The sequence below is a fragment of the Chrysemys picta genome, chromosome 12, assembly GCF_011386835.1.
Source record: "Chrysemys picta bellii isolate R12L10 chromosome 12, ASM1138683v2, whole genome shotgun sequence".
Classification (NCBI taxonomy): Eukaryota; Metazoa; Chordata; order Testudines; family Emydidae; genus Chrysemys; species Chrysemys picta.
In genome coordinates this window covers 15,637,555-15,656,918 of record NC_088802.1, presented here as the reverse complement: position 1 = coordinate 15,656,918, position 19,364 = coordinate 15,637,555, and the positions used below count along the sequence as shown (strand labels likewise).

The window sequence follows — 19,364 nt, the reverse complement described above, 5'->3', positions numbered from 1 at the left end:
GTTGTGGCCGCTCTCAACGCCTCGCAGCTTATCATACAGGTTTCCCTGAGGCAGATGCAGAAAAGTCAGGCGAGGAGGCTACGGCACCGCGGTGAGGGCCTGAAGTCTGAGAGTAGCACAGTCCTCTCAGAAAGCACGGGACCCAGCGCCGAGAACATCACGGTGGCAATGGGTCATGTTGATGCCGTGGAACGGCGATTCTGGGCACGGGAAACAAGCACTGAGTGGTGGGACCGCATAGTGCTGCAGGTCTGGGATGAATCCCAGTGGCTGCGAAACTTTCGCATGCGGAAGGGAACTTTCCTGGAACTTTGTGAGTTGCTGTCCCCTGCCCTGAAGCGCAATGACACCCGGATGCGAGCAGCCCTGACTGTCCAGAAGCGAGTGGCCATAGCCCTCTGGAAGCTTGCAACGCCAGACAGCTACCGGTCAGTCGCGAACCAGTTTGGGGTGGGCAAATCTACCGTGGGGGTTGTTGTGATGCAAGTAGCCAAGGCAATCGTTGATGTACTGCTGCCAAAGGTAGTGACCCTGGGAAACGTGGAGGCCATCATAGATGGCTTCGCAGCGATGGGATTCCCAAACTGCGGTGGGGCCATAGATGGAACTCACATCCCTATCCTGGCACCGGACCACCAGGCCAGCCAGTACATTAACAGAAAGGGATACTTTTCCATGGTGCTGCAAGCACTGGTGGACCACAGGGGACGTTTTACCAACATCTACGTCGGATGGCCGGGCAAGGTTCATGACGCTCGTGTTTTCAGGAACTCTGGTCTGTTTAGACGGCTGCAGCAAGGTATTTACTTCCCGGACCACAAAATAACTGTTGGGGATGTGGAGATGCCTATAGTCATCCTCGGGGACCCAGCCTACCCGCTAATGCCCTGGCTCATGAAGCCCTATACTGGCGCCCTGGACACTGAAAAAGAACTCTTCAACTACCGGCTGAGCAAGTGCAGAATGGTGGTGGAGTGTGCTTTTGGCCGTCTCAAGGGGAGATGGAGAAGCTTGCTGACTCGCTGTGATCTCAGCGAAACCAATATCCCCATTGTTATAGCAGCTTGCTGTGTGCTCCACAATCTCTGTGAGAGCAAGGGGGAGACCTTTATGGCGGGGTGGGAGGTTGAGGCAAATAGCCTGGCTTCTGATTACGCACAGCCAGACAGCCGGGCGATTAGAAGAGACCAGCAGGAAGCGCTGTGCATCCGGGAGGCTTTGAAAGCTAGGTTCCTGAGTGAGCAGGGTAACCTGAGACTGTAAAGTTTGTGTACAGAGAAGCAGAACCTGCCCCCGTTTCTTTACCCAGTTAATGTTGACTATCCTCTCCAGTTACATACCCCCTTCACCCCCCCTTCCAACACACGTTTCGAAATAAAATCAGTTCTACTTTGTTAATGAACACCGTTTTCTTTACTACTGTTTTCGCGGGAATTTTTTAAAACTGGGACGCAGATTGTGGTGCGGAGCGGGTGTAGTGTAGTGACGCAAATGAAGCTTCTAAACTCAAGGATTGACAGGCTCCGCTGTGGTGGGCTGGTTCTTTCAACGGAGCCTGTCACCCCTCCTGATCGGGACTGTGTGTATGGGGGGGCTATGTGACTTTGTGGCAGGGGGAGGACGGTTACAGATCTCCTGCTGCGTGGCTCTGTGATCCTGCATAAGGACCGCCGCTTAAGATCTGTAACTGCCCTCCCCCGCCACAAAGTCACAGAGCAACCCACCCCCCACTACAGAACATGAAAACCACCTCCCAGACTGACCAGGGCAACTAGTCACTGCACTGTGTATGTGCCCTGCTGCTGTACCTGCCCCCGCCTATGTACCCTGCCAAAGGTGACTGTCCTGTCCAATTACCAACCCCCTTTCCCCCCCTCCTCCAAAAGAACATGATGGAAACAGTAGTTAACAGAAACGTATTTTTTATTATCAACTACACATGGAACTGGGAGGTGAAACTTGGACGGGGGCTTGTGTCAGGCGGGAAGGAAAGAACTTGTCAAATTTTGGGGAATGAGAGCCTTCTGCTACTCGAGCTCTCTGCAGGGGTGGAGTGATAGTTAGCACGGACTCTGCCGCCTCTCCTTCTGTGCACTTTGGGTGAGGGGGGTATGGGACTTGGTGGCGGGGGAGGGCGGTTAGAGATGGACTGCAGCGGGGCTCTGTCCTCCTGCCTCCGTTCCTGCAGAACATCCACAAGGCGCCGGAGCGTGTCCGTTTGCTCCCTCAGTAGTCCAAGCAGGGTTTGAGTCACCTGCTGGTCTTCCTGCCGCCACCTCTCCTCCCGATCCATGTTTGCTTGGTGCATTCGGGTCAAGTTCTCCCGCCACTGGGTCTGCTGTGCTGCCTGGGCTTGGGAACAGGCCATAAGCTCCGAGAACATGTCCTCCCGTGTCCTCTTCTTCCTATGCCTAATCCTCGCTAGCCTCTGGGAGTGTGATGCCAGGCTAGGTTGTGAGACAGTCGCAGATGGGGCTGTGGGAATGGGAAAAAGGGAGTGAATTCCTCAGAAAGATAAATGTAGTTGTGAACAAAGAACATAGTCTTTCTCTGTGAACAAGACCATGCACAGCACCTATCACATGCGCACTCAGCACAAGGTCGAATTCTCGGCCTTCGCATTCAGTGCCTGGGGTGTTGCACAGCACATTTGAGAAGCTTCTCAGGACAACGGAATTTCTGTTGCAGGCAGACATGGTAAGCCGTAGACTTGTGGCAGCTTAAAACTTTAATATTAGCACTGGCCTCATTTCACATTGAAATCAATGTCAGTCCCTGCTGCCAGCAATCCGGCAAGCAGGAACTCTGCTCCTGTCCCACACCCTCGCGGCTGTCCCCGGGAACGATCCCTTTCGGCTGCCCCTCTCCCGCCTCCACCGCGTGGCTGCAAACCAGCGGTTACAGTTCTGTAAAGGAACGGGCAAGCAGTCCCAACACTAACATTCCACTACCTCATTCAAAGCAGGTCACCATGAGCGACATCACCCTCATGAGGATCTCTGACAGCGAGAAAGAGAGAATGCTCCGGGAAAGCCTCCAAAGACCAGGGCCGTATGCCGCCCTGCTGTGCAGAGCAATGATTCCCGAGTACTTGCTTGTCTCGTGGCGCGGCAATGTGTCGTACTACGGAGGACCCAATAAGGCCGCTCTCCCCAGGAACCTAATGCAACGGATTTCCAATTACCTCCAGGAGAGCTTCCTCGAGATGTCACAGGAGGATTTCTGCTCCATCCCCGGACATATAGACCGCATTTTACTCTAGCTGCTGTAGCAGTGACTAAACAGTAGAGCGGCTTGGGCAGGACAATCATGCAAAACTGGACATTGCTAGATTTTTTTTCAATAGTTGCACTGCCCATGACTGAACCGTTAAGCGCCTAGGGCAAACTAATCATGAGAAACCCATTCTTTAAATTGTTAATATTCCTGTTCTGTTAAAAATAAATGTTTAGATGTTTACAACACTTACTGGCTGATCCTTCCCCAGATTCTGTGTCCGGGGTAACGGCTGGGGACGGTTGGTAGGGGATCTCTGTAAGGGTGATGAAGAGATCCTGGCTGTCGGGGAAATCAGCGTTGTGAGCGCTGTCGACTGCCTCGTCCTCCTCATCTCCTTCCTCATCTTCCCCGTCTGCTAACATGTCCGAGGATCCGGCCGTGGACAATATCCCATCCTCAGAGTCCACGGTCACTGGTGGGGTAGTGGTGGCGGCCGCACCTAGGATGGAATGCAGTGCCTCGTAGAAACGGGATGTCTGGGGATGGGATCCGGAGCGTCCGTTTGCCTCTTTGGTCTTCTGGTAGCCTTGTCTCAGCTCCTTGATTTTCACGCGGCACTGCGTTGCATCCCGGCTGTATCCTCTCTCTGACATGTCTTTAGAGATCTTCTCGTAGATCTTTGCATTCCTTCTTTTGGATCGCAGCTCGGAAAGCACGGACTCATCGCCCCACACAGCGATGAGATCCAAGACTTCCCGATCAGTCCATGATGGGGCCCTCTTTCTATTCTGAGATTGCACGGCCATCACTGCTGGAGAGCTCTGCATCGTTGCCAGTGCTGCTGAGCTCGCCACGATGTCCAGACAGGAAATGAGATTCAAACTGGCCAGACAGGAAAAGGAATTCAAATTCAAATTTTCCCGGGGCTTTTCCTGTGTGGCTGTTCAGAGCATCCGAGCTCGTACTGCTGTCCAGAGCGTCAACAGAGTGGTGCACTGTGGGATAGCTCCCGGAGCTATTAGCGTCGATTTCCATCCACACCTAGCCTAATTCGACATGGCCATGTCGAATTTAGCGCTACTCCCCTCGTCGGGGAGGAGTACAGAAGTCGAATTAAAGAGACCTCTATGTCGAACTAAATACCTTCGCGGTGTGGACGGGTGCATGGTTATTTCGATGTAACGGCGCTAACTTCGACATAAACGCCTAGTGTAGACCAGGCCTTAGAGATTGGCTATAGGCAATGAATCGTGTGATGTAGTCTGGATGAAATCTGGAGGCATGTAGGTAAGCCAGAAGGGTACCGAGAAGTCACCTACTACAGGACAGGCCTGTTAGAGGGCTTATTCCTTCACCTGCTCACTTCCCTGGTCCTTCTCGCATGAACAGAGAGCAACAATACCCGAAGTAAAAAGGTGCAAACAATTTGATGTTTATTGGGGTGAACTTCCAGCAAGCATGATTCCAGTTTCCTTCCTCAGTGTCCCCCTTCCCAGCTCTGACACCACAGAGCCTTGCCTGTGTCCCTGTTCCCATTTCCTGTTCCCATTCCCCCCTTAGCGAAACATGATTCCAATTCCCCCACCCCCATTCCTCCCTTACTTCCTGATTTACTATATAGTCTGCAGTCAAACTTGAGTTCTGCTTAGCTATACCTTAACCAATCAATCATTTTATTTAAATTTAACTAACCAACGTTAACATATTGTAACATGATTATTTAACCAATTATATCCCACCACCTTAATTGGCTTACACCCAACAAAATTAATTATACAGCAGACAGAAACAATCACAGAACCAGACAGAGATTATACAGACAAACAATAGGGAAGTGGAGACTACAGTGATAGAACAACACAGAAATTAGGATTTCACATCCCAGCTATTGATAAGTGAGTTCTTGCCAGACAGGATGCTATCAAACTAAGTTTCCTTTTACATCTTCTAGGCTCTTCCCTTTCTCTGGAGGTGATAGTGTTGCCAGCCCAAAGGGCCCGAGGAGGCAAACAGCGAGGTTCGTTGCCCGGTGTGCTTGGCCCCAATAAAGACACCGAGGGGAGAAAGCAAGCCAAGTTTATTTCAGAGCTCTGAAATGGCACTAGGAGACCAGCATGTCTCAAATCAAGTGCAACAAATACAAACAAATTTTACCTTTTATATTCCAAACTGTTTGCATACATCTCTTTGTCTGGCTGTTCCCCCTTACCCCTCCCTTCCAGACAACAGTTACAATAAGCTCTACATTGGGAAACTTTCCCAGTCTCATGCATATCTGTGACCTTGGGTTTAGACGCCTGCAAACTAACTACCCCCTCCCTTCCCTCGCTCCTTATCTCTACTATTTCTGCTAGTGTAAGTGAAACTGTAGCCATCTGCTAAAAAAGCGGACCATTACATATTCTGCTTCAGCATCAAGGCAATTAGCATGAAAGTAGGTGAGAGTTCACAAGATGGAGTTCTGTGGTTCAGGTAGGCCCAGAGCAAAAGAGTTTCATCGGCACTTTTGGCCTTCCACTCTCCCGAGTTACCTGCTAGCTATGCCTAGTGGACCCCAACAATCCTTCCTTTGAGAACACTTAACAAACCTTTGTCGGAGTTTTCTCATATTCTAAAGACAAAATGCGATTAAGCTCCATGCAATCAGGATTATCAATGAGAGGGTATAAGGGAACTTCTGGGGTATGGGAGGTACAAATCTTATATATGAGCACTTTACAGCAAATGAGCAAAAGAAAAAGAACAAAACATATCACCACATCTGTGAGCAAGATGCGAACAATGCTTCCCCCTATACCCCCTAGTTCCCCTAAACCAGGTATCCAACCCCAAAGGGAATCCAAAATAGTGGGTTCTCTTTCCTGGGCCTTCCACTGGTTAAAGGCCCGTTCAGCTGACAAGATGTGCTTGTTAATGTCCTGTGAAAACTCTAGGACATAGGTACAACACTCTTCTCCAATGTGGGGAAAGGGTAAAGAATGCAGCGCCGGTTTGCCAACCGGTGGCATTCAGTAAAGGAACAGTGAGACTTATACCAGGACCAATATAAAATCTACACTTACTAATGCCTGCAAACCAGGTATGTTTACTTGTACTGGTTTGCTGATAACATATGAGACCAGTGGGCGGAGAATGTAAACGAATAGGCTGGGGCTTATGAGTGCTACTATAATGGGAAATCCAAGAGCCATTGTGGAGGCCATAAGGAGCTTCCGCAGTACAGTTAGATCGCAAACCTAAATTGTCAGAGGTGCTGCTGCTGGTAACCATCCACCTTTGACCATAGTCTGACCAATTTTGGGGTACTACTCTCCAGGGTAATCCCGCTGAATGATGGGGAGTCTGGGCACATATCCAACAGTTGGAGAGATTGAACTCACGGGCAAAGGCAATTTTCAGGGCCTTGTATGTGCTGGTAGCCATATCTGCAGGGATGGCTCCCGATCCTGCATGCGATGTGGGTGAAACAGTAGGTAACAGAAGAATTGCCTTTGTGATAAAAAGAAATCCTGTGAGAGACCCTAAACCTGAACCCATATTGTAATTACCACAACCCAAATGCCCAGAAGATAATAAAAATTGTTGACACTAAACAAGTCAAAAAATAACAAGACCAAATACATAGGCCAGGTCGGCCTTCTGTGAGAAAATAAAACCAATGCTCAGGGTTCTCGCGGGGAATATGCTGTGGCTGTTCAGAAAGATCACAACGCACTCCCAGTGACCCTTACTGTCTTTTGAATAGCAGCTTAAGTCCCAAATCGTCGCTGGAAGCTTTCTCAGTAGGTTGGACAGTCCACTGTTTAGGAGTGGGCACTGCTTTCAGTCGAGAGTGATGAATCCAGTTCTTGTGTCCTTCGATCTTTGCCGCTGTATGGGTGACAAGCAGGACGGTGCGGGGTCCCTTCCACTTCTCTTGGAGAGGCTCGTCCTTCCAGGTCCGCACGAGAACGGAGTCACCAGGCTGCAGGGAGTGGACCGGAGTATCCAGCAGAAGAGGCTGTGAATCTTTGGTGTACCTGTGAAGAGAAGAAAGAACAGCAGACAGAGAGCACATGTACTGAGACAAGAAACCACACCCCACTTCCCGTTCCCCTGCCAGAACTGGTACCATTCATAGGCCATGCTCTTCCAAACATAATCTCGAAGGGACTAAGCCCTATCCTACCCTTGGGGAGAGCACGAATGCAGAGTAACACAAGGGGCAAAGCATCAGGCCATTTAAGAGAGGCCTCCTGACAGACCTTTGAGAGGTGTCGCTTGAGTGTCTGATTTGTGCGTTCCACTACTCCACTGGCTTGTGGTCGCCAGGGTGTGTGGAGTTTCCAGGGGATTTGCAGAGTACTTGTTATCTTTTGAACAATTTGAGATGTGAAGTGTGTTCCATTATCAGATTCCATCCACTGGGGAAGGCCGAAGCGAGGAATGATTTCCTTGACAAACTTAAGAGCCACTGTTTTGGCAGTATTGTTGTGACATGGGAAGGCTTCAGGCCATCCGCTGAATCGATCCACTAAGATGAGAAGGTACCTGTACCCTTGGGTCCTGGGAAACTCAGTAAAGTCTATTTGCCACACCAATCCTGGGCCTGGGGTAAGTTCCAGGGTGGCTGGTGGCACTGCTACTCCTGGTCGAGGGTTATTCTTTTGGCAGATTAAACATTCAGCTTGTACCTGGGATGCTAGGGGTTTAAGTCCAGAGGTTAGAAAATATTTATTCATAAGCTGGGTAAGAGCCTCTCTGCCTGCGTTTGTGGTTTGATGCAGTTTCTGCAACACTGGTCGAATTAAGCCCTTGGGCAGGAAGATTTTTCCCTCTGTGGAATAAAGCCATCCCTCCTTTTCCTGGAGACCGAGACTGTCAGCCAGGTTTCTGTCCTCTTGGGAGTACTGAGGGGCTGCAAGCTCACCTACTGATGGGATGAGGGCATGCATTTGGGCATTCTCCTCAGTTGGTGACTTCAGGGTAGCAGCTCGCTTAGCTTCCCTGTCTGCTCTGGCATTGCCCTTAGTTACATCTTGATCTTCCCTTTGATGGGCTTTGCAATGCACCACTGTTACTGCTGAGGGGAGTTGTACCGCTTCTAAAAGCCGGAGAATTTGAGACCCATACTTGACCGGAGAACCTTGGGCTGTTAGCCTTCCCCTTTGCTTCCACAGACCAGCGTGAGCATGCAATACCCCAAAAGCATACTTTGAGTCAGTAAAGATATTAACCCGTTAGTCTTTTGCCAGCTCGAGTGCATGAGTCAGGGCCACTAGTTCAGCAAGCTGGGCAGATGTTCCCGCCGGTAAACTCTCAGCTTCCACGGTATCATGAAGAGACACAACAGCATAACCAGCCCTCCTTTGCCCATCCACAACAGTACTACTGCCATCTGTATACCATTCCAAGTCAGCATTTGGGAGTGGCTGATCTTTTAGATCTGGGCGGCTAGAATACTGAACATCTATGATTTCTAAACAGTCATGTTCCTGCTTTTCTGTCTCTGGTAGCAGGGTAGCTGGATTAAGGGAGGGACAGATCTGCAGGGTGACTTCAGGATTCTCTAACAGCTTCGCCTGGTACCGAGCAACTCGAGTCTGTGTGAGCCAGAGACCACCCTTAGTGTCCAGCAAGGCTTGAACCATATGGGGAACATACACTTGCACAGTTCCTCCCAGTGTCAGCTTTTCAGCTTCCCCAAGCACTAGAGCAGTAGCTGCGACCGCCCTCAAACAGGCTGGCCATCCCTTTGAAACTTGATCCAGTTGTTTAGAGAAGTATGCCACAGGACGTTTCCAGGCACCTAATAGCTGGGTAAGCATTCCCAAAGCTACCCCTTTTCGTTCATGCACATACAGTTGAAACGACATAGATAGATCCGGCAGACCTAGGGCTGTTGCTTTCACCAGCTTCCTTTTCAAGATTTTAAATGCCCTGTCCGCTTCTGGGGACCAGTGAAAGGGGTCATGTTCCGCTCCCTTAACACATTCATACAGAGGTTTAGCCCACAGTCCAAACTCTGGAATCCATATTCTGCAAAAACCTGCCATGCCCAGGAATGCCCTAAGCCGTTTACGGTTGCTGGGGATGGGAACTTGGCAGATAGCCTCCTTCCTTTCGTTTGAGAGCTGTCTCTCTCCCTGCCTGATGTGAAATCCCAGATATTGAACCTCTGAAGGAGCAATTTGGGCTTTGCTTTGTGATACCCTGTATCCTCGCAGTCCAATAAAGTTTAGGAGACTCACAGTAGCTCTGAGACAAGGGATTAGACCCACAGCAGCAATTAACAAGTCATCTACATCTTGCCTGATGGTATCCCGAATACGCTGCAGGAAAGCCCCTGAACTTTCTTTCGAGTCCTGGATTAGTTCATAAGGCTTAGCCCAATTGTTATGTCTGACAGCTGAGTGTCGGAGACCATGCATAAGCAGTTCCTTATAGGAGTTAAGCAGCCTCAAATCCCCTTCCTCATTCGGATTCCACCGGTGGTCCACTAGAGGGACAGCGATGTCCGGCAAGGGCTTGCCTTCTCTATCCTCATCATGCCTTTTCTGTGCCTCCTCCCTGGCTTTGGCTATGACCTGATTCCGCTCCACTTCAGACAACAAGGTTCTCATAAGTATATTACAGTCATCCCAGTCAGGCTTATGGCTAGCTAGACACCCTTCAAAGATAGAAATGAACTTGCTTGGATTCGTTGAGAATTCTCCTGCCTCTGCCTTAAAAGCAGCTAGATGGACTGGATTAAAAGGTACATGCGAATATACAGACACTATCTGGACTGCCCGTTCCTGTGTTCCTGGATGGGCTACCACACTCTCAGTAATCAACGGATACAGTCCCACTGGGGGGGTACTCTCTGAAGCCTGTGGGGGTGGAGGAGCCAAAGGGGACACCAATTCTGGCATTACAACAGTGGGAGGGTTCTGGGGTTTAGCAGCCGTTACTACCGAGTCTGTCTCGGTAGTGCCAAATGGCACTTAAGCAAAATATCAGTCTTATTTCTTAACACCATAAACGTATACGCATAGAGATGTTCATTCCATTTACCTGTCCTCTGACAGAACAAAAGCAACTGAAGGATCGTGTTGTAATTAAGTGATCCTTCCGGTGGCCACCTTTCTTGGCACTCTAGCTGGTACTGAGGCCAATCAACTGTACAGAACCTTTTCAATTTACTTTTAATCAACTGGTCTGTTCCAAACACTTTCCAGTTCACCAGAATGCATGCTAAGGGTGTACACTGTACCCTGCCGGCTATACTCTGTCCCTGCCCCATACTCTAGGGAGACCCTGGGCGTCCCCAGGTCAAAACAGGTAAAGTCCCCAGTGGACTGTTCCTACCTTATCCAAGGGTCCGGTTCTGCACTGTCGCCCGCAGCTGCTTCTCCACTGTCCGTGTGCGTTGCACCGTTGTGCCCTCCGGGGTCGATCAAATCACGTCTCAGCTGAGGCCCCCGATGAAGTCACCGGTGAGCTCTGGGCGTCGGTCGTCGTCGAAATCCGTCGGCTGCCAGGAGGGATCCGGGCAAGGCTAAATTTCAGCCTCGAGCCCACCCAGGGATGCCAAAACTGTTGCCAGCCCAAAGGGCCCGAGGAGGCAAACAGCGAGGTTCGTTGCCTGGTGTGCTTGGCCCCAATAAAGACACCGAGGGGAGAAAGCAAGCCAAGTTTATTTCAGAGCTCTGAAATGGCACTAGGAGACCAGCATGTCTCAAATCAAGTGCAACAAATACAAACAAATTTTACCTTTTATATTCCAAACTGTTTGCATACATCTCTTTGTCTGGCTTTTCCCCCTTACCCCTCCCTTTCAGACAATAGTTACAATAAGCTCTACATTGGGAAACTTTCCCAGTCTCATGCATATCTGTGACCTTGGGTTTAGACGCCTGCAAACTAACTATCCCCTCCCTTCCCTCGCTCCTTATCTCTACTATTTCTGCTAGTGTGAGTGAAACTGCAGCCCTCTGCTAAAAAAGCTGACCATTACATATTCTGCTTCAGCATCAAGGCAATTAGCATGAAAGTAGGTGAGAGGTCACAAGATGGAATTCTGTGGTAGGCCCAGAGTAAAAGAGTTTCATCGGCACTTTTGGCCTTCCACTCTCCTGAGTTACCTGGTAGCTATGCCTAGTGGACCCCAACAATAGGAATATCAGGACAGGATTGTATTCCTAACAGCCCAATAGCACCTTATTTCAATGTGACTAGTTTGGAATGTGAGGATGTGACCATACACTTCCTAGTTTATGGCTGGCCTCTGCTACTTAGCCGAAGGCTTAGCCTAAGAACCAGGCCTCAGACTGTCACAGTAAGAGAAGGTCCTTACACCGGCAGAAAGTGATTTTGATTCTTTCTTTTATACCTCTAAAACTAGCTAAGTGATAAGAATACACCTAAATTCTTAAAGTATAGGCCTTTGCAGACAGGCCTGAATATCTATATCCTAACAAGGCCCAACAAAGAAAGTAACAGAACGCCACTAGCCGTCAACTACAGCCCCCAACTAAAACCTCTCCAGCGCATCATCAAGCATCTACAACCTGTCCTGAAAGACGATCTCTCACTCTCACAGATCTTAGAAGACAGGCCTGTCCTCACTTACAGACAGCCCCCCAACCTGAAGCAAATACTCACCAGCAACTACACACCACACAACAAAAACACTAACCCAGGAACCTAACTCTGCAACAAACCCCAGTGCCAACTCTGTCCACATATCTATTCAAGGGACACCGTCATAGGACCTAACCACATCAGCCACACCATCAGGGGCTCGTTCACCTGCACATCTACCAATGTGATATATGCCATCATGTACCAGCAATGCCCCTCTGCCATGTACATTGGCCAAACTGGACAGTCTCTATGCAAAAGACTAAATGGACACAAATCTTACATCAAGGATTATAACATTCAAAAACCAGTAGCAGAACACTTCAGTTTCCCTGGACACTCAATAACAGACTTAAAAGTGGCAATTCTTCAACAGAAAAACTTCAAAAACAGACTCCAATGAGAAACTGCAGAACTGGAATTAATTTGCAAATTGGACACCATCAAATTAGGCCTGAGTAAAGCCTGGGAGTGGATGGTCACTGTAAAAACTAAATTTCCCCCTGCTGATACTCACACCTTCTTGTCAACTGTTTGAAATGGGCCATCTTGATTACATTGAACTCATTAGCACTACAAAAGTGATTTTTCCCTCCCTTTTTGTCAACTGTTGAGAATAGCCCACTTCCACCTTAATTGAATTGACTCATTAGCACTGACCCCCCCACACTTGGTAAGGCAACTCCCATCTTTTCATATGCTGTGGATTTATACGTCTCTACTGTATTTTCCACTCCATGCAGCTGATGAAGTGGGTTTTAGCCCATGAAAACTTATGCCCAAATCAATTTGTTAGTCTCTAAAGTGCCACAAGAACTCCTCCTTGTTTTTGCTGATACAGACTAACACTGCTCTGAAACCTGTCACTGTGGGTAGCTATCCCACTGTGCTATTCACCACCATCTGCAGCTAGGAGTTGTGGGAAGGCAGAGTGGATTGCAGTGCATCATGGGTGTGGGTTCAGCATCCCATGATGCGTTTTTCCATCCCAGCATTCCATGAGACTTGGACTGCGTTTCGCTGCATTTTTTAACTGCCCCTGTTTACTGTGCATCCGCCATCTCTACCTGAAAGGATGGCCCCACATTGCTCTCTACTGTTGTGGTTGCTGTTATGAACACATCGCAGATGGTCATGCAGTATATCATGAGATCCCGATCTGAACAGGAATAAGAGCTGCCCAACCTTCTATGTCCCATTTAAAGAAACAACACTAGATCACTATTGGCATTCACGGAGCAGCTGCACATGGTGGACCGTCATTTTTGGGCTCAGGAAACAAGCACTCAGTGGTGGGATCGCATTGTTATGCTGGTCTGGGATGACGAGTAGTGGCTGCAGAACTTTTGGATGCAGAAAGCCACCTGCCTGGAACTGTGTGTGGAGCTCGCCCCAGCATTGTGACACAAGGACATCAGAACGAGACCGACCCTCTCTGTGACTATGAACGGAACATGGTGCAGTGCCGTGCAAAGATAAAGGAAATGAGCAGAAGGCAAAGGAGGCAAACTGTCACTCTGTTGCTACACCGAAGACCTGCCGCTTCTATTAGGAGCTGGATGCCATCCTTGGCAGTACCCCACCGCCAAGAGCCCTGTGGATACTTCAGTGGGGCTGGAGACAGCGGACAGCAGACTGAACCCTGATGATGAAGTCGTGGACGAGGAGGTCGAGCTGGAGGATGATTTGGAGCACATTGCCGGTGGTGTGACGAGTCAGGATCTCTTTTCCACTCCAGAGGGGTCCAGCCAGTCCCAGCAGTCTATCTCTGGCGTGCGTGATGCAGAAGAGGAAAGCCTCAGTAAGTGATCTTTTTGAGTTGATGCTGCTCATTTATATGGGGTTCAGCTGTCCTTTGGTCTGTGTATTGTAGAAGTGGATGAAGGGATACAAATCTGCAACACTAGCTGTGTTTCAATGTGCTCCACATTTCCGTGTGAAGTTAAGAAGTGCAATGGAACAGTGTGTTAATGCACGCCGACATTTCAGAGGAATCCTCCAGAGAGATCTCCAGCAAACTTTACAGGAGGTACTCGCCAATCCTCTACCAAAGGTTTCTTGTCACAGCTGCTTTGTTCCTTCCACCGTTGTAGGATACTTTCCTGCGCAACTCGGCAATCACTTGTGCTGGGACCAAATAGGCACACACGTGAGCAGCATAGGGACTGGTTCTGAACCTTCATGCGTGTAGTAGATGCAACTTTGCTTAACCTCAGGAGTGAGATACCAACTTCAATAAACCCCACCTGTGGAAAATGGGGGCAGAATTTGCATTATTGTCCATGGTCGCCCTCAATGATCCCCTGAAAACATCTTCTAAACCCTTCCCTTATCTTGAATGCCCACAATCTGTCCAGGCCTCACTTATTATGCTTAGGGTGTTCGTGGAGATGTGTGCTTTCCAGGGTTCATAGAGAAAGTGATTGGTATGTTACAAGAGGTGAATTTTTCTGTAAGGATTGAATACTGTGTGTGAACTAACAATGATGCTTCTGTGTATTGTTTCTTGTGCTAATGCAAATGTTGCCTTCAGGGGAACTCCCTACACACTGTCCGAGCACCATCGCCAGGTAAGGAAGTGACCAAGGTGGAGCAAGGAGAACAAATTCCAAGAGATGCTCCAATCCTCAGAGAGAAAAGAGAATGCAGGAAGTGGAGAGAAAAGGAAAGGCAAGACAGAAAGAATGAGGAGCACATTCTAAAGGGACAGGAGCGAATGACTAATGTGATGGAGGAGCAAACAGAGATGCTGAAGTCCCTAATCATGCTTCAGTCAGTGCAGATGCATGCTCACCTCCCCTTGAAGCTGACACAAAACTGTTTTCCATGCTCTCCACAAACTCTGCTCACACATTCCTTGCAACTTCCCGGCACATCTTGGTACCCTGTTCATTCCACCCCTTCGGACACCTTCCAGAATCACAGCTAGACGTATGCACAGCTCTGAGAGCCTCCACTGCTCTTCACTGTTATCTCCCTTCCCACCAAGCCTTGTGTGTGTGTTAATTGATGTTTAACAAAAACAAAGTCTCTGAGAGATAACCAATCTTTATTAGTGTCCTACACGGAGTGATTCATGCTGGTAGAAATACATAGAAGTAGTTTAATCACAATGGTTAAGCAAAATGAGATAACTGAAGTTAGTCAAGCATGGCAGATTGATGTATAAAAATACAGATTACTGTTGCTCATTATCAGAATATTGCCTCAAAGCCCCTTGATTCTCACAGCCCCCCGTTGTGCCCCTCTAATAGCCCTGGTATCTAGTGCTCAAATTCGGCACCCAAGCAATCTGCCTCAGTGCTCCATCCTGGGGAAACTTTTCACCCTCCCCCTCACAAATATTATGTTGCACACAGCAGGCTGCTATGACCATGGGAATATTTTCCTCATTTATGTCCAACCTGCCCTAAAGGCAGCACCAGCGCACCTTTAATCTGCCGAAAGCACATTCTGCAGTCATGCTGCACCTGCTAAGCCAATTGTTGAAGCCCTGCTTGCTGCTGACCAGGTTTCCCATGTAAGATTTCATGAGCCATGGCAGTAAGGGGTAGGCTGGGTCTCCCAGGATCACTATGGGCATTTCAACATCCCCCACTGGAATCATTGGTCTGGAAAGAAAGTCCCTGTTTTCAGCTTTCTGTACAGGCCAGTGTTCCTGAAGTTTAGTATATATTAGTATATACTAATACTCATATATTCTCACTTATTTATCTGTTTAGTCATGTAGGCATCTGTGGTCATCCCTCCCCATCAGCCTTCAGTGTGGCCACACACCCTTGCTATCACATTTCTGTAAAGGCAGTCCTTAGTGGGGAATTAGCAGTCGCTGGAGCTCAGGCCCTCTGGGCAGGGCAGAGCACCAGACAGTCTAGGGAGCTTGGGCACTCAGGTCAGGGAGGAGCACCAGACAGTCTATCACCTGACGACATGGCTCAGGCAGATGGCAGACAAATGCAGGCCTCTTGGTCTAAGGTGGGTAGGTGGCCACCCCGGGGTGGGGCAGCCACTGGGGATAGAGGGACCCGGGAGCAACCTACTCTACTGGGTCCGAGCCCAGGGCCCTAGCAGTGACAGAGGGCTCCACCACTGGGTCGGTGGGGATCCCACCACAAGACGCTGATCAGCACTCTGGCACCACCACCATACTATTGTCTGGTGTCCCTGGGCTACTTCCTACAACACCCTTGTCATGCACCTTTATCTTGTGGGGTGTCCTCCCTCTCCGTGGGTTACACATCTAGTGGCAGTCCCATCAGCTCTTCAGTGTCCTTGTTGGTTGAGATCTCTGGCAGCCCTTGCGAGTCCTCAGTGCTGCAGAGGTTCCTCTTAGGTGCAAGACCCAGCAGGGGGTGGGAGGCATCTGTCTCCTTCACCATCTCCAGCCCCACTGAGCTGCAGCGCCCACCTTTTAAACTTCCTGTCCGGCCCCTCTGCTTCCAGCAGGATGGTTGTGTTTTGCTAGGCTCCGCCCACTAGGGGGTGGGTGGTTTTTTTCTCCCTGTCAGGCCTGGAGTGAGGGTATGCGCCCTTGCTACAAGTCACTTTCATGGAGATATACCTATCTCATAGAGCTGGAAGGTACCCCGACAGCTCATCGAGTCCAGCCCCCTGCCTTCACTAGGCAGGACCAAGTACTGATTTTTCCCCAGATCCCTAAGTGGCCCTCTCAAGGACTGAACTCACAACCCTGGTTTTAGCAGGCCAATGCTCAAACCACTGAGCTATCCCTCCCCCATAACTGATGCCCTGCATGAACTCTATGGGTTCAAGTTTTTTGTTTGTTTTTGCTTTGTTTTTCCCCAGATTTTGCAGATAATGAATGTAGTATTTTGTTATTTATATGCTATTTCCATCTAGTGCAGGGGTTCTCAAACTGGGGGGTCGGGACCCTTCAGGGAGTCATGAGGTTATTATATGGGGGGTCACGAGCTGTCAGCCTCCACCCCAAACCCTGCTTTGCCTCCAGCATTTATAACGGTGTTAAATATATAAACAAGTGTTTTCAGTTTATAAGGGGGAGTATCACTCAGAGGCTTGCTATGTGAAAGGGGTCACCAGTACAATAGTTTGAGAACCACTGATCTAGTGCATGTTTTTGCGTTATTTGTATATATAAGTTTTGTTCATTATGTGTTTACATTTTATATAAAAACAATAAAAATAAAGTTTAAAAGAAAAAGACTCCTGAGCGGGGAAGGCTCCAGACATACATCCCTTCTCTACCTCTCCATAGAGGATCTTCTGTGTGAAATTTCTAAACAGCGTAAGGCCTTCTCTGCACACCAGCTGCAACCGAAATAACTAAATCAGTTTGAATTCACACCTTTGGGTAAATTGAAGCCTCTTATTTCAGATTAAGATCATTTTATTTCAGTTTAGCTCATCAGTAAAAGTGTGATCTGGGGCAGAAGGCATTACCTTAACCCTGCATTTCTTTATCATCTAATGTCTATGTTTTGTGGGTGTGTTTTTTGGCTCTCAGAGGAGTCCAGTTTTCTGCTGCCAACTTCTTTTGTGCTCTGCAAGGGTACAAGGCACAGCCGAGGCAACCTGAACTTCCCAGTAACAAAGTTTGTTGTTGGTGAATTAATTGAAGTTTTGTCTATACAGACACATGCACTGGTTACAATGAAGTAGTGCAAAACCCTATATGGACACTTTTAAATGACTTGGAAATGGCTTATATTACTTTAGCTTGAGTCGATTCCTTCTTGATTTAATAATGTCCACACAGGCGTGTGCACTGGTTTAACCAAATCACTTTAACTAAACTGGAGCAAGTTTGAGCATAGAACAGCCCTGACATTAACATTAACTTTACTTGCTGTATATTAAATGGGAATCTGACCAGCTTAACTGACCAGCCGCACTCGTGGACTCACATTTGATTATTAGTTTAATAGGAAATGGCTTTTGATAACAGTGTAATAAAACTTTTTGCTCATTACACTGGTCTACAATTTTTGAGAAGTCGTCTGCTTCAGAGATAAAATGTGCTATTTATTATGTATTTTGATGTGCTGAATTCAAATATGACAATTAAAACAACTGATTGGCTACTGTTTCTAAGATATTTAAGTTTTTACATTTTATGTCTATGTATATTGTGTAGATAGTAGAGTTTTAATCATAAATTGTAAACCTAGGTCTTTTCATGTGTTTATGGTTGCTTTACAGGATAATATTTCACCTGACCTGTTTATGTAACACTTTAAAAATCAGCAAAAGGGTTATAGAAATCAAATTTATTATGAAACAAAAGGCAAAAAACTATTCTGTACGTAGTTTAGTCCTATTCAGTGTCTACTCGGCGCTTCTTGGCTTGTCTCTTGTATTCATTAAATGGAGCATCTCTTGTCACTGTAAAGGAATAGTCTGCAAGCATTGATGGGCTCCATTTGCCCTGATAGCGTTTCTCCATTGTTGCAATGTCCTGGTGAAATCGCTCTCCGTGCTCGTCGCTCACTGCTCCGCAGTTCGGTGGAAAAAAATCTAGATGAGAGTGCAAAAAATGTATCTTTAGTGACATGTTGCAACCAAGGCTTTTGTATGCCTTGAGGAGGTTTTCCACCAACAACCTGTAGTTGTCTGCCTTGTTGTTTCCGAGAAAATTTATTGCCACTAACTGGAAGGCTTTCCATGCCGTCTTTTCCTTGCCACGCAGTGCATGGTCAAATGCATCATCTCGAAGAAGTTCCTGAATCTGAGGACCAACAAAGACACCTTCCTTTATCTTAGTTTCACTTAACCTTGGAAATTTTCCATGGAGGTACTTGAAAGCTGCTTGTGTTTTGTCAATGGCCTTGACAAAGTTCTTCATCAGACCCAGCTTGATGTGTAAGGGTGGTAACAAAATCTTCCTTGATTCAACAAGTGGTGGATGCTGAACACTTTTCCTCCCAGGCTCCAATGACTGTTGGAGTGGCCAATCTTTCTTGATGTAGTGGGAATCTCTTGCACGACTATCCCATTCACAGAGAAAACAGCAGTACTTTGTGTATCCATTCTGCAGACCAAGCAAGAGAGCAACAACCTTCAAATCACCACAAAGCTGCCACTGATGTTGGTCATAGTTTATGCACCTCAAAAGTTGTTTCATGTTGTCATAGGTTTCCTTCATATGGACTGCATGACCAACTGGAATTGATGGCAAAACATTGCCATTATGCAGTAAAACAGCTTTAAGACTCATCTTCGATGAATCAATGAACAGTCTCCACTCATCTGGATCGTGAACGATGTTGAGGGCTGCCATCACACCATCGATGTTGTTGCAGGCTACAAGATCACCTTCCATGAAGAAGAATGGGACAAGATCCTTTTGACGGTCACGGAACATGGAAACCCTAACATCAGCTGCCAGGAGATTCCACTGCTGTAGTCTGGAGCCCAACAGCTCTGCCTTACTCTTGGGTAGTTCCAAATCCCTGACAAGGTCATTCAGTTCACCTTGTGTTATGAGGTGTGGTTCAGAGGAGGAGGATGGGAGAAAATGTGGGTCCTGTGACATTGATGGTTCAGGACCAGAAGTTTCATCC

The 19,364-nt window shown here is 48.0% G+C and overlaps 1 protein-coding gene across 1 annotated transcript in view; it reads left to right on the top strand.

Moving 5' to 3' along the window:
• Nucleotides 1-19,364, top strand: part of LOC101931954 (butyrophilin subfamily 1 member A1) — a 59,414-nt gene that overhangs the window by 10,597 nt on the left and 29,453 nt on the right. The window lies entirely within an intron of this gene.